We start from the raw sequence: 14132 nt of genomic DNA, 5'->3' as shown, positions 1-14132 counted from the left end.
CAGAATTAGATATCGTTTTGGGAGGTTATCCAAGCAACTCTGTGTCAAGGCTTTTTTTTTTTTTTAACTACCCTGTAATCCCTTGGGTGAAGTCAAGGAAAATGAACGGAGCTGAGCATTCACTGGCCAGATGCCCTTCCTGATGCCTATGAGGAGCTTACAGCAGATATTTTTTCTCGGCGCCTAGAGAGGAAAATATTTGCCACTCACAGCCTCCTGATTGTGAGGCGAGAGCTCAACCTTTAGGCCACAAAGCCAGTCATCATGGCTTGGCATAATATACATATATTAGCAAAGTATCATATATCTAATTCACTCATGTACTAAAATCCAGCCTACATTTCAAACATTTTAATTTCATGTGAATTAGAAATATTATTATCTGATTTTCTAACTATTTACTGAATCATATTTCTCAGTTTATTTGCAGCTTGAATTTGGGCAGCTGTTTCAAAATAGAACCTGCGCATAAATGGCAGAAATATTTTCCTAGTAATAAAATTTCAATTTATTTGATGAGATTGATACAGTATCTATGCATCTTGCATTAAGGCATGTTTGAGGTATTACATCTCTGTGAATTTTGTTATAATTGATCTGATCTGCATTGTCTGATTATTAAATGAATCACAAGTTAATTGCCACTATTTTTCACATTTTCCAAAAGTTTGGATAGAATTATTTACTGAAATAATATATCAAACAAATTAGGAAATATATCTGTAAAAAGAAGAAATTCTGTATTAATATAAAAATAGTACATATTAGTTTAGTGATATAATATAATTTACCCATATGCCAAAATTGTCCTAGAAAATACTTTTAAGTTTGTTTGGATTATATATTGAAAATATTATCGGATTCTTGTCTGACTTTTCACTACTGTGTACTCTTGACAAATGTTGAAGTAAAGTACCTATTGAAACCAAACATGAAACAAAATATCTCAATTCTAACTCTCAGAATATTTTCAGAAGTTCCTGACATCCACAGATGTAATAATATCTTTGTCTGGAACGTCTCTATATCTGCTCAGACACTGCAACTTATTTAGTGTATATCTTTTTTTTAATGGTTTTTGGCTCTCAGAGATTCTAACTCCACTTCTCACCTATTTATTAGGTCATATGAAAGATATCTGTTTTTTACTTAGTGAATATTTTTAACTCATATCTCCATGATTGCAGCAAAGTTTTCTTAGCTGCAGTTGCTCCCAAGAGGCTCTGATCTTGATGTTGCTGAGTTGTTAGGTATCCTTTGTGCTCTCAGAACATGAATTCCAATCTCCTTTTGTTACTTGTCTGTTATTATGCATTGCAGAAAAGTACAGTATTTAAAACTCTGTCTATACATCAGTGAAGATAGGATGTAAAAATAAATCTTTTTATGATTCTATGACGTGTTCCAAGCATCAGTGACAATGTGCACAATCCTCACAAATGAGTTTTATTTGACCAACATCTGCTTCCTTAAAAATCATGCAAACTAAGGTCAATAAAAGCTTTGTTAAACAAGTTTCTTTCTACAGATAGAGGAGTGGGAGAGAAATAGGGAACCCCACAGCCAATGGCCAGCCTGCCTATGTAATCTTATTTTGGATTAAATATTTTTTGGCAGAACAGAAGAAGTTAATCTATTATAGTATATTATTCTAGTTCTTGAAAATGGGCTCCAGCACGAGTCTGAAAGCTCAGAAGACAAAATGTCTGGCCCCAACGACCTACCCAGATTTGATCCTTCAGTATATTATATATTATGGGTTTCAAATGGTTTCTCTGATAAAACTGAAAGGGAAACTTTGCCTATTGTAGAACATCATGATGGGTATCCCTCCCTTCTGCAAATCCTTTCACTGAATTTAACCTATAAATTATTTAAATGTGATTGCAAATGGCATTGCAAATACAACATTTGACTCACTGGTATTCCAAGAAGGTCCTGTGCAGGAATTTTTCAAAGTCAAAAAGGATACAATGGATCTATGGCCATTTTAAACATTTCAAAGAGAAGCTGAAACCAGGGGAGGGTTCAACAGAACTTCCTGCTAAACGTTTCTTTAAAAATATTTCTAAAATTAATACATTCTAATGCATCTTATTTTAACCAGTGGTAGGATTCAATTTTTTTTACTACCGGTTCGGTGGGCGTGGCTTGGTGGGCATGGCTTGGTGGGTGTAGCTTGGTGGGCATGGCAGGTTACTGCAAAATCCCATTCCCTCCCCACCCCACTAACCTGCTTTCCAGCTCCGTTCTTCTGTGCAGGGCAACAAAAGAAGACCCAGCTGATCAGCTGGGACTCAGGAGGCGAAGAATAGATGGGGATGGGGCCAGTCAGAAGTGGTATTTGCCGGTTCTCCGAACTGCTCAAAATGTCCACTACCAGTTCTTCAAAACTGGTCAGAACCTGCTGAATACCACCTCTGATTTTAACTTCCTCTTAACATTGCAAATGCAAATATCTTCAAGGAATATAAATCATCCAGTCAGAGTTGAAGAAGCTTTTTGGATGAGAAGTGAAATGTCTTCAAAGAAAAACAGGAAAGTCCAGTTGTCTCTTGAAAAAGCATGTTTGGGACACCATGACATGGATGACTGAGAATCTCGATAGGCAAGAGCCTCTTAACTGGAGTCTACACATGTATAATTTTATTTTGGATTAAATATTTTTCGCAGAACAGAAAAGGTTAATCTACTGTAGTATGTTGCATGCAATGGGTTTCAAAGGGTTTTTCTGATAAAACTGATAGGGAAACTTTGCCTATTGATCATAAATATTGCATTTGTTTCTAAGAAATATTTTAAACAGTTTACAAAAGACAGAAAGATCTATTAGCTCTCCTGAGAAAAAAACTCCAAGCTTTGATACAGACAAGAGTAGTCATCAAAAGCTATTTGTATTCCTGCTGGTCAACATGGTAAATATTTTTTTTATAGAGAAGCTTTGCATACAATATATAATAGTCACATATTATTTACAGAATAAGAGGAATGTAGGAAATATGTGTATTTCCCTGAAAATAAGGCACTTTCAGCTCTAAAATAAGCACCGGGTTCTTATTTTCAGGGGAAGTCTTACCTGCTTACCTTAGAACCACTGCAGCCATACTTCCCATACCCTGACACCTGTTGTGCCACTGCCCACTTCTTCTGTGACTGTTTGTGGCCAGACACCACAAGGCTCGTCATACTGGTGTCATGCTCGTGGCAGGAGGCTGCATGGTGTATTGTTCCATTGTGCTCATGAGCAGTGGCATCATCATGACGAGCCTTGCAGTATCTTGCTACAAGTGGCAGCACCAGTACGACAAGCCTCATGGCTTTCTGCAGTGAGTGGCAGCACCAACGTGACGAGCCCCACAGTGTTTTACCATGAGTGGTGGCACCAGTATGATGCACCACGTGGCGCCTGGTGCAAGTGGCTTCAGAAGAAGTCAGGCAGTGGAATGAAAGGTGTATAGGGTGTGGGACGTCTGGCTGTAGTAGTCCTAAGGTAAGCGGATGAAGGGTACCTGGGACTGCTCCATCCCTCTACCCCCACCCTAGCTTGATTTTTATACTTGCGCCTCACCCAGCTTGTACAACCAGACAGGGGGCAGGGCTTAACTAGGACTTATTTTGGGGGTAGAGTTTATATTAGGCACAGATGTGAAAATGGGACTAGGGCATGTTTTCAGGATCGGTCGTACTTTCAGGAAAACACAGTATTTGTTTTATTATATATGAGAATGAGAAAGCAAGATGTGCTGCTTTCTATATGCATATCTCCATCTCCATCCATACTCCTCTTTCTATCTACCTATCTCTGTATTTGCATGACAAAGCATGAATACCGCAACACAAAAGTCATCAAATACACAATCCAATACACAAATCAATAGCCAAATAGTTTTGTTTTATTATACTTGGAACAAAGTGGGGTGCTTATGTTTATTTGTCCAATCCTCTCTTCTTTTTTATTTCCCTATAATTTACTCCTCTGCTGGTGCGAATCCTTGAAAGAAGCATCAGTTGCACCCATGGGGAGATTGTGAAATTGGATTGTCTTCGTATTTAAAAGCAGTGGAGTTTAAATAATATATCCCAAGACTTTAGAGATACTCAGTGCATAACTTGTATGCACTGTTTTTCTAACAGTATTTAAACTGTAGAAAACTGATATAGGAAAAACAAAGGTTGCTCAACAGTTCTTTGAACTCAGACCTCAAATTGGAATCCTATTTAAGACAGGCTGATCTTCTTCTGGTGTTTCATTCATATATTAGGGGTTTTAAATAGATTTCCTGATAAAACTGATAGACAAACTATGCCTGTTGAGAGCATTTATTCCTAAGAAATATTTTAAACAGTTTACGAAAGGCAAAGGGCTGATCTTGTATAAATCAGATAGTTAGGTTGGTAGATTAGACCCCTGGTTCAAGCTACTTTATTAGAGTCTCAGATATTATAGTCATTTACACATTATTGTGAGATATACTATTTTAATTTTATTATAGGCAACATACCCTTGGATGGGATTTAGTTGGTTCACACTGGTTCGGGCGAACTGGATGTTAAATTTACATCTGGTTCGCTGAACCAGTAGTTGAACCAACCGGCTGGCTCTGCCCACCCCACCTCGCCCGTCCCAAGAATCTCCATGTGGCCCATTTTGGATGCAGGTAAGTGCAGGGTCCACACATAGGCTCTGGAAACAGAGCCTCTGGATCCAGGAAGGCTATTCTCACCCTCCCAGAGGCTCAAGGGAAGCATCCGGACCCTAGGGAAGGCAAAAAATGGCCCTCCATGAAGTTCCAATAGGCTACGCCCACCATGGCCATGGCCACCCAGTAACCAGGCAGCGAACTGTTTGCTGGGATTTTTGAATTCCACCACTGCATACCCTACCATAGAACTTACTGTCTTTCTTCCTGGAATAGAAAAGGTAAATTGGAATGAATGAATGAATGAATGAATGAATGAATGAATGAATGAATGTTAATTAGATAGAGATTTTAACCGTTACAAGAGGATAAATTCTCCTTGAATGTACAGGATTGCTTAGGTTTTTTCCCCCCTTGTACTCTTTCTTGCCTGGTGACAAATTAAAAAATGTTTTGATTTTTTTAGATTAGCCAACGTCAATTTTCCCATATGCAAAAGTACATGGTTACATCAGTATCTCTTCTGTTTTTAGGTGGCCACAAGATTGGTTCAGCTTTATATTTCTGTGTTAAAACTTCCATTCTGCATTTCTAAAGCTGAACTGAAGGTTGAAGTGTTGACAGTAGCTTAAGAACTCCACATCAAGACAGCCTAAGGATCTCTGGAATTTTAGTGTAATTGATGGATTGATTATCTTTTACTGGAAATCAGTGGAATATTCTCTGGATCTGTCAGGGAGGTTTTAAATGACCCCTCTTCCCGAATTGTAATACACTACTTGTTTCCTTACCTCCTTTGGTACATAAAAACTTCTTCTGGCACTTTCTTCTGCAAACTTCACTAACCTTGTAGCTTTCTATGATACTTACAAAAAACAGAAGAGGCTTCTGGAGGATGATATAAGGAAGAAGCAAGATACTACAAGAAATTGATGAGGATACATGAAGTGCTTCATTTAAGTAAATTTACCCCCTTTTTTGCCTCAGTGGGAAAGAAAAAACACATTGCCTCCATACAAGCCTAATGTCTTTCCCCCTCGGACAAACTCAATTTGACTGATTGATTCATGGAATAATCTTATAGTCTTTTACTTATAGATTTTAATGAATGTATTCCTAGAACAGCTGTCACAACTGCATATTCAAAAAAAGAAAACAGAAAACAGAACAAATTTGATAGCACACTTTGAATGTTCTGTAGGATTGTATTCCTAAAATATTCCCTGGAAAATAGGCTAGGACTTCTGTATATTTCCCAGCATCTCTAGGAGAGATTAGCCAATGGTAAAAAATGTTGGAAGCTGTAATTTAGCAAAAACTGGAGTTCTATACAGGTAACCTCAACTTACAACCAGAATTGAACCCAAAATTTATGTTGCTAAGTGAGAAATTTGTTTATGACTTTTCTTGCCACATTCGTTAAATGAACCACTACAATTGTTAAGTTAGTAACACAGTTGTTAAGTGAATCTGGTTCCTCCATTGACTTTGGGTCACAAAAGGGAATCCCATGAACATGGGACCTTGCAACCATCATAAACGTGAGTCAGTTGTCAAGCATCCAAATGTGAATCATGGGACCATGACCATAACCATTTTTCACACTTATGATGCAAGGTCATGTCACTTTTTTAGTGCCATTGTAACTTTGAACAATCACTAAACGAACCATTGTAAGCCAAGGACTACCTGTAGTTAGTTCCACTGAATTCACATAGTTTTATTTCTAAGTGCACATGCATAGTCTTAGACTGTTTAGAAGAGACTGACTACAGTATTCTAAAGAACATTTTTACATGTTTAGTTTATGTGTAGCTTTTATGTGCGTCTTTTTATACTATATTGTTAATTAAAAGTTAATGATGATATAATGAGGAAATAGTACTCTTATATTAATTGTATAAAGTTTATGCTAATCAGATGGACATAAAATCTGTACAAAAATATTCATTGTTCCTGTTCCCTCCTTACATTATCTTCTTAATGGGTTGCATAATGATAACTGAAATTTCCCAGGTAGATTCATCTATTTTTCCCAAATGGAGATGATTTGATAGTGCCATATCTTCTTCATATCCAGAACTGCTAGCAATGTTATATAAAAAAGCAAAATTAATATACTACTAAATTTTCATAATGGACTGTAATTACCATGCTGCAATTAAAAATGGAAGATTTGCAACTGACATATCTGATAATTTAAAACATTACACAACAGCAACAAAAGATCTCTGTTGCATGCTGCTGAAGTTTTCACTCCAGTCTACTTTTTAAGCGGGAGCCAGAAGCGTTCCTGATTGGCTGAATCCATTTGACAGCTGAGTATAAAAGGAGCTGTCAAACAGAATCAGCTGTTGCTTGTCAGCTGGCCGCTTGTTAGTTAGCGGCAGGCACGGGCAACCTGCAAACATTACAGTAAAGATGTTAGCCTTTCTCTCTTGCCTCTGCCTTGTTATTTCCATGCGCCAAATACAAAACTTGTGACGAGGATGGGATCAGCTTAGTGAGGCATCCATTGAGGCAATGAGAGCTGAAATTCATTCACTGAAGTCACTGAGCTGAAGTCACTGCTGAAGTCACTCAACAATTCAGAACATGTCTACGGCACCAACATTTCCACCATTTTACCCACCATCTGAAATCTAGAATTCTCACATCAACCAGTTTGAATGTGTCCTAGATGCTGCCAAACTCACAGAGATTTCCACGAACAGATTCTTCCTGGCATTCTTCCTCAGTTTCTGTGGAGTGACCATTTTCAATCCCGCCACTGCTTTGCTGGTTCCCCAGTCTGTCAAAGCCATGCCATGGGAAGATCTACAAAAAGTCTTAAGCAACCACTACACACCAAAACCATCCTGCATAGCTCACCGGCATGCTTTTAGAAGGATAAATCAGGCTGAGGGAGAAACTATCAGTGATTACATGGCTGCTCTCAGAATGGCTGCCCTTCACTGTGGTTTCAGAGACCTGGATGACATGCTTTCAGATCAGCTGGTCTGTGGCATTAGAGACAGGGGTGGGATTCTACCGGTTCTGACCGGTTCTATAGAACCCTTTGTTAACTTTCTAAGAAGTTTGGAGAACCAGTAGTTAGAAAAAAAATCTCCTTTTGTTTTTTTCCACCCTTATTACATTCTTGGCAGTATGCCTAGACTTATTGTCTCCGAAGGAGAGTTTTTTTTCTTGATACATTCTTAAAGGGGAAGGGTTGTTTTAAGCTTTTTTACACTGCTGTTGGGAGAAACTACTCTCCTGGAAATACTTCTTCTTGGCTAGCTAGAAAGATTGAAATTCAAACGTGAGTTTACATACCCTGAGTTTTGGTCTAAAACTGGTTTTTGGTGACATTTAATCCTGTGTTTATTGATGGAATAATTTTCCCTATTCCATTTTGTTTGGAAGGAAAAAGATTAATCTCTGTTCCTGAAAAGAAACTGGGTTGAGAAATCTGGCTAGTTCCTGTATCTATTTGTTCTGGTAATTGGTTTAACAAGCAACAGCTACTGTTGTGATTTAATTATTTGTATTGTGTTTGAATTTTTTTCTGCCTCATGGTGTCTTTTTCTATCTGGGGAGGGGGTCTTCCTTCATTACTTTAGTGGTATCTGGCACTGTCTTTTTGGGGTGTACTTCCAAGAGGCAGGATGCAAGCTTGGCACTGATTTTTTTACTGCCTTTCTGGGGACCAAATGACTTTTCCTTAAATCTGGATGATTTCCTTAGGATATCTTGTGAGATGAGTGAGACCAGCTGGTATCTTTAAGGTTCATCCCACCACAAACCATCTGTTTGAGCTGTGAAGGCAACCACGCAAGAGCAAACTGACGTTTCTGAAACATCGTCTGCCTCAAGTGCCAGCGAAAAGGCCACTGCCAGACAGGGAACAACAATAGCCAGCCAGTTCCTGACCAGCCTTATATAAAAAACTTTAAAACAAAAGAGGACTGCTTTACTATTACTAAAGCATGTCCAAGAGCTGAAGCACAAAATAATCAAACCTGTCAGAATTGCATTAACAAAATATATGTTGATGTTCTTTTAAAAGGCAAGGCCTGCCAGATGGAGGTGGACACTGGCTCTTCCCTATCCATGCTCTCCTAGAGCACCCTGAGATGCCTTGTTCTGAGCTTCACAAGAAAACAACAGACACCGTGCCAGCTGTCACTTTGAGACTACCAAGGTCAAGCATTCCCAGTCATCAGAAAAGACAAGTTTAACATCCAATTTCAACATTTCAAAGGAGAACTCCCTCTTATTTTAGTAGATGGGTGTTTACCAAGTTTGTTAGGACTTGATTGGTTTGCTTCCCTGGGCTTACAGGTGACCGGCATGAATTCAGTTACCACACAAGAATTAGACCAATTACTTTCTGACTTTGCAGAAGTTTTTGATGACAAACTTAGATGCTATGTATGAACACCCATTTAATTGAATTTGGACCCAGTTGCCAAGCCTCTGAATTTTGATCCTGAGACCGTGGGGATACTGTAAAGTCGTAAATATGAAAAACATTCATACAATCACTAAATGAATACTTATAACTTGAGGATTATTTGTACTAGATTTAGTAGAAAATCTAAATTATACTTAATAATTTAGATTTACCAATCACTAAATGTTTGCCTGTTTCATATTTAATCAGCAGTCCTAAAGCTGAAAGTGGTAAATAAATAAATAATTCAGAGACAGTTCCATTGAACTCATTGGATGTTAAATATTCTTGAATAAATCTGTCAACCATGGTGGCACAGTGGTTAGAATGCAGTATCGCAGGCTACTTCTGCTGACTGCCAGGAGTTCGTTCTTCACCAACACAAGGTTGACTAATCCTTCCATTATTCTGAAGTTGATAAAATGAGGATGCAGATTGTTGGAGGCAATATGCTGACTCTATAAACTGCTTAGAGAGGGCTGTAAAACATTCTGAAGCGGTATATAAGTCTAAGTGCTATTGCTTTTGCTATATCATCTAGCTTTGGTTCTGCCCCCATTTTATTATTTATTATTTTATTATTTATTTTATTATTTATTATTCCAATCCATCATCTTTTTCTTTAGATGTTCCCAACTTTCTCTATAATGCATTGCAAATTTGCACTGGGGAAATCACTCTTAATTACATTGAAAAATGAAAATAGGATTATCTTCATTAAAAAAAACCAGATTGTATTTAGATTAATTTATTTACAGAAATTAATTAGTTTTTTTCTTAATTTCATTGTGTAAAAGTACTCTGTGAACTATTAGCGAGGAGATGTCTTCATCCTCTTCCTCTCACACATAATATGTGGACTGAGGTGCCTATTGCTCCTCTGGAATGCACTCCCTCCATATTGAGAATCCACCTCTTCATTATATTACATTGCACCTGCAGAACAAAATGTCTGGCCCAAATGAATGTAAATACAAAGTAGGGTCTGTGCCCTGAGAAAAATTGGTGAAAAACTCTCAGATACTATATGTGCAGGACAATATGATCTAAAACCAACATGGAGGTGAAACCCACATATACATCCCCCATACACTATATTAAATTGTGATTTAATTTCAGTTTACTGAATGCATTTAATACACTAACCCTGAGAAAACTAAGCAATGCCATATCTGGTCAGTATTTGAATGAGAAACTATGAGATCTCAAGGCTTGTAGGCTAGACTGGGAAACAATTTTTTTAATCCCAGAAAAAATCCAGCCAGACAAATTTATATTTTTAAAATGCTTATTACTTTCCTCAATCCCAACGGACTCTGAGCAGCATATAACATCAAACAAAAGAATGAAAACTTAACTAGATGTTACTTGACTATAATTTATAAGTAGGTACAAATCATGATCAGAAACAGAGTCAACCCTAAAATAAAAAGCCAAGGCAAAATCTGAAAGAGACTTCTTTACTCAGAATAACAGAGTAGCAGTGTTAGAAAGGACTTTGGAGATCTTCTAGTCCAACCCCCTGCTGAAGCAGAAGACTATATACCATTTCAGGCAAATGATTATCCAATCTCCTCTTAAAAACCTCCAGTGATGGAGCACCCACAAACAAGACAAACCATTCCATTGATTAATTGTTCTGTTGGGAAATTTCCACTTATTTCTAGCTTGGTTCTCTCCTTGATTAGTTTCCATCAATTGCTTCTTGTTCTGTCTTTAGCTGCTTTGGAGAATAGGTGGACCCCCTCTTCTTTGTGGCAGCCTTTAGATTAGGGGTGTCAAACTCATGGCCTGCAGGCCAGATGCGTCACACACTGGCCACACTCATGCCCAGTTTAGTGAAGGGGGAAAATGTCGCGACACAACATGTGATGATGCCGTGAATTTGATACCCCTGTCTTAGATATTGGAACACTGCTATCACATTTCCCCCAGTCCTTCTTTTCATTAAACAGTCAGGTGGGCTGATAGTATGCTGAAATAAAACAGGTTTAATTTATAAATGGAAATGCAGTAAGAAGGAAGGATACACATACTTTTTGGGAATTCCACAAGGTGAGGACTATTGCAGGGAAGGCCTACTTCCTTGTGCATACATATTTACAAAGAGGGAGAGATTATTGCCAAAACAAACCCACAACATTGATATTTTCACATAATGTTTAGGAGGGAAGGATAATCTGAGAGGGTTTTTACTGAGTTTACAAAATATTAATTATGTGTCACTAAATCAGTATCAACTCTTAGGGCTTACATAGGTCATTTTCCCCAGAACAATATATTTCCAATTTGGTCCTTTGTGCCTTCCAATGGTGTACCCACTACCCTTGTAATTGAATCTATCCACCTTACAATGAGTAACCCTTTTTGTTCTTTTTCCCATCCTTCCCAGAATTATAGACTTCTCTAAGAGCTAGAGCTTTGTATAACGTGTCAACAGTTACCAAGTGACAAATTACAGTTTTTAAATAATAGTGGCTGTTTTACATTACATTAAGACCTATACTAAGACACACACACTGTGTATGAGATACAGGCAGTCAAGAATCAATGAGCTGCAAAATTCTCTAAAAGAACATCCAGATAAAAGTCTTTGAAACAGACAATAATACTTAATTTAGGGGAAGAATTCACACTCTAATATTTATAATAGTCAGTGTTCTAGCATCCATTTTATCAAAGGGCTTGCCAAGATAGCACAAAACCAAACAAATGCATAAGACAATTACAGAAAAAAGGTTTTGGCACTGTGAAATATGGCAAAATCTGATCAGCTGAAAAAGTGGGTATTATAAGAATGTTATGGCATTCTTAATTACATCAGCTAAAAAATTCAGAATGACTGAAATATACTATTTTGCAAGAGGAAAGGCTTTGTTAGCCACAATTAGACTAAAATGCACATGCGCTATCACCACTGAACACCACCACCACCAACCCAATAGTTGCAAAGTCCTTGGCAAGTCTCCACTGCTGTTTTAATTAGTTTTCATTTTATTACAAATTAGTTTTATTTCTGCTCACATTGTGCTAAATGCTTTGAGATCCAAGAAGGGAGGGAAGGAGGGAGGGAGGGAGGGAGGGAGAGAGAGAGGGGGAGAGAGAGAGAGAGAGAGAGAGGGAGAGAGAGAGATTGTTTTTACTGCCGCAAAAAAAAAAAAGATAGTAATCAAAATTCACTAAAAATAAGCCCTGAGAAAAAAATCAATTAAAGTTTGATTTATGTGTTACTGCAAATTTTGGTTTTACAATGTCCAAGGTCACTTTGTGACATTCTGTAACCATAAAATATTTCTGTATGGAGTTTACATGTGACTGGAGTAACCTTGTACAGATGTATTGAATGGAACACCTGTATGATCTCATAATTCTGCAACTACAGCTCATACTTTTGAAAAAAAAAATTAGTGGTCCTTTGGAAACAATTGACAAGTGACAAAGTGGTTACTATTTTATGATTCTGTTCAGTGGTGGTGTTCTACTGGTTCGGCCCGGTTCTGCAGAGCCTGTAGCAATGATGAGCAGTGGAGACTGAATCAGATCTTTCTGCTGCTCTGCTGTTGGGCCCACCTGCCTGCCTGGGCTCCCATACTCACCTTTATCCTCTGAATTTGAAGTGCAGCTGCTTTGCACGGCACAGAAAAGTGCTGTGTGGCAGCAGCTGAAGCGACTGGGATCGTGTAGGCTTGCAGGAGGTGAGTTAGAATGCCTCTGCACCTGCGCAAATGCCTCTGTGCCTGCGTAAAGTGTGCATTTGGCACACATGCGCATGCAAAGTGCACCCACCAAGCCACGCCCACCAAACCGATCAGAATCAATTCTTATAATTGATTATGATACAAGTAAACAGACAATGACCATATGCAGAAACACTTGAATTTTTAACCTAAGCACACATTGAAGTGTACATGACAGTACAATTACTTGCTTTCTATACTATTTTAGCTCAGGAGGTTAATTGAAAAATTATATTTACTGTACATAACACCAAAGTTTTAGGTGCTAAAATATACACTAAAAATTGAGTTCAGCTTATCTTGCATGTAGTTATCCACAAGGATACAGTATATGGGAGACATTTTCTTCAGCTGCACATTATTTAAACTACTTGCACATTATTTTTATACATACCCATATACACACAGGTGTATATGTGTGTATATACCACACACCATGTATGTGACTGCTTTATGTATATGCCTCTCCACTGATAAACCAAACCTCAAATTTTTAACCAAAATACCATGAAAAGTGTGCCACTCATAACTAATTGTGAAAATTAAAACACACTAACTTCTGAGAGTCAGCTTATCCAAGAGTGGCAGCTTTTTCTTTGAATTTTGGTTGAAAATGCGAGGATTGATTTATCTACAGATAGGCTAATGCAGAAGTCTCTGTGGTATGATAGTTCCATTCAAAGTGGAGCAATATAATTACTCATTGTAAAGCCCACAAATGTTTACAGCTGCAGTAAGCATCCATGCCTTCATCTCTAGCATTTTTATTTTTCAAACAATGTAAAAATGGTTTTTCTGGCCAAAATGATCATGGAATGAATCCCCAATGTGGCGGTGATTCCTTACCTTCAATGTTCAGAAAAGGTTTGCAGGAAGAAACCCTATTATCTTTCTACAGCCTTATCATTTTTCAAAAGAGTAAGGCCCTTGGGCCATTGTGGTCATAATTATCAAGCAACATCACTACTCTATAGGTTTGATTCATGAAGCTCTTTAGATACATCTAAGTGCTTGCTCAGTATAGGGCTTTTAAATTATTAGAACTGATTGATTCTCTCTATTGACAGAACTGCCAAGACATTTATCATTTTGATGGGTAAAGCTTTCTTTCTTTCTTTTTTTATCAAGAATGATACAGTAGCTCTGTTCAAAATCTCATTATTATTGATTAAGTTATTTGAAATCCACAGTTTTAGCCAGCAAATACTGAATCTCTACCGACTGACTACTGTTTCAGGAATTTAAAGAGGCTGATGTGACTTTCTTTTTTTTTCTTTTTTTTTTTTTTACTCCAAAGCAAGTCTATTAAAGTTAATAGAA

This window comes from Notechis scutatus, chromosome 3 (genome assembly GCF_049901735.1).
Source record: "Notechis scutatus isolate UNSWTSFEM ecotype Mainland chromosome 3, rNotScu1.2, whole genome shotgun sequence".
NCBI classification, from domain to species: Eukaryota; Metazoa; Chordata; class Lepidosauria; order Squamata; family Elapidae; genus Notechis; species Notechis scutatus.
The sequence above is the reverse complement of the archived record's forward strand: the minus strand, read 5'-3'. Positions refer to the sequence as shown.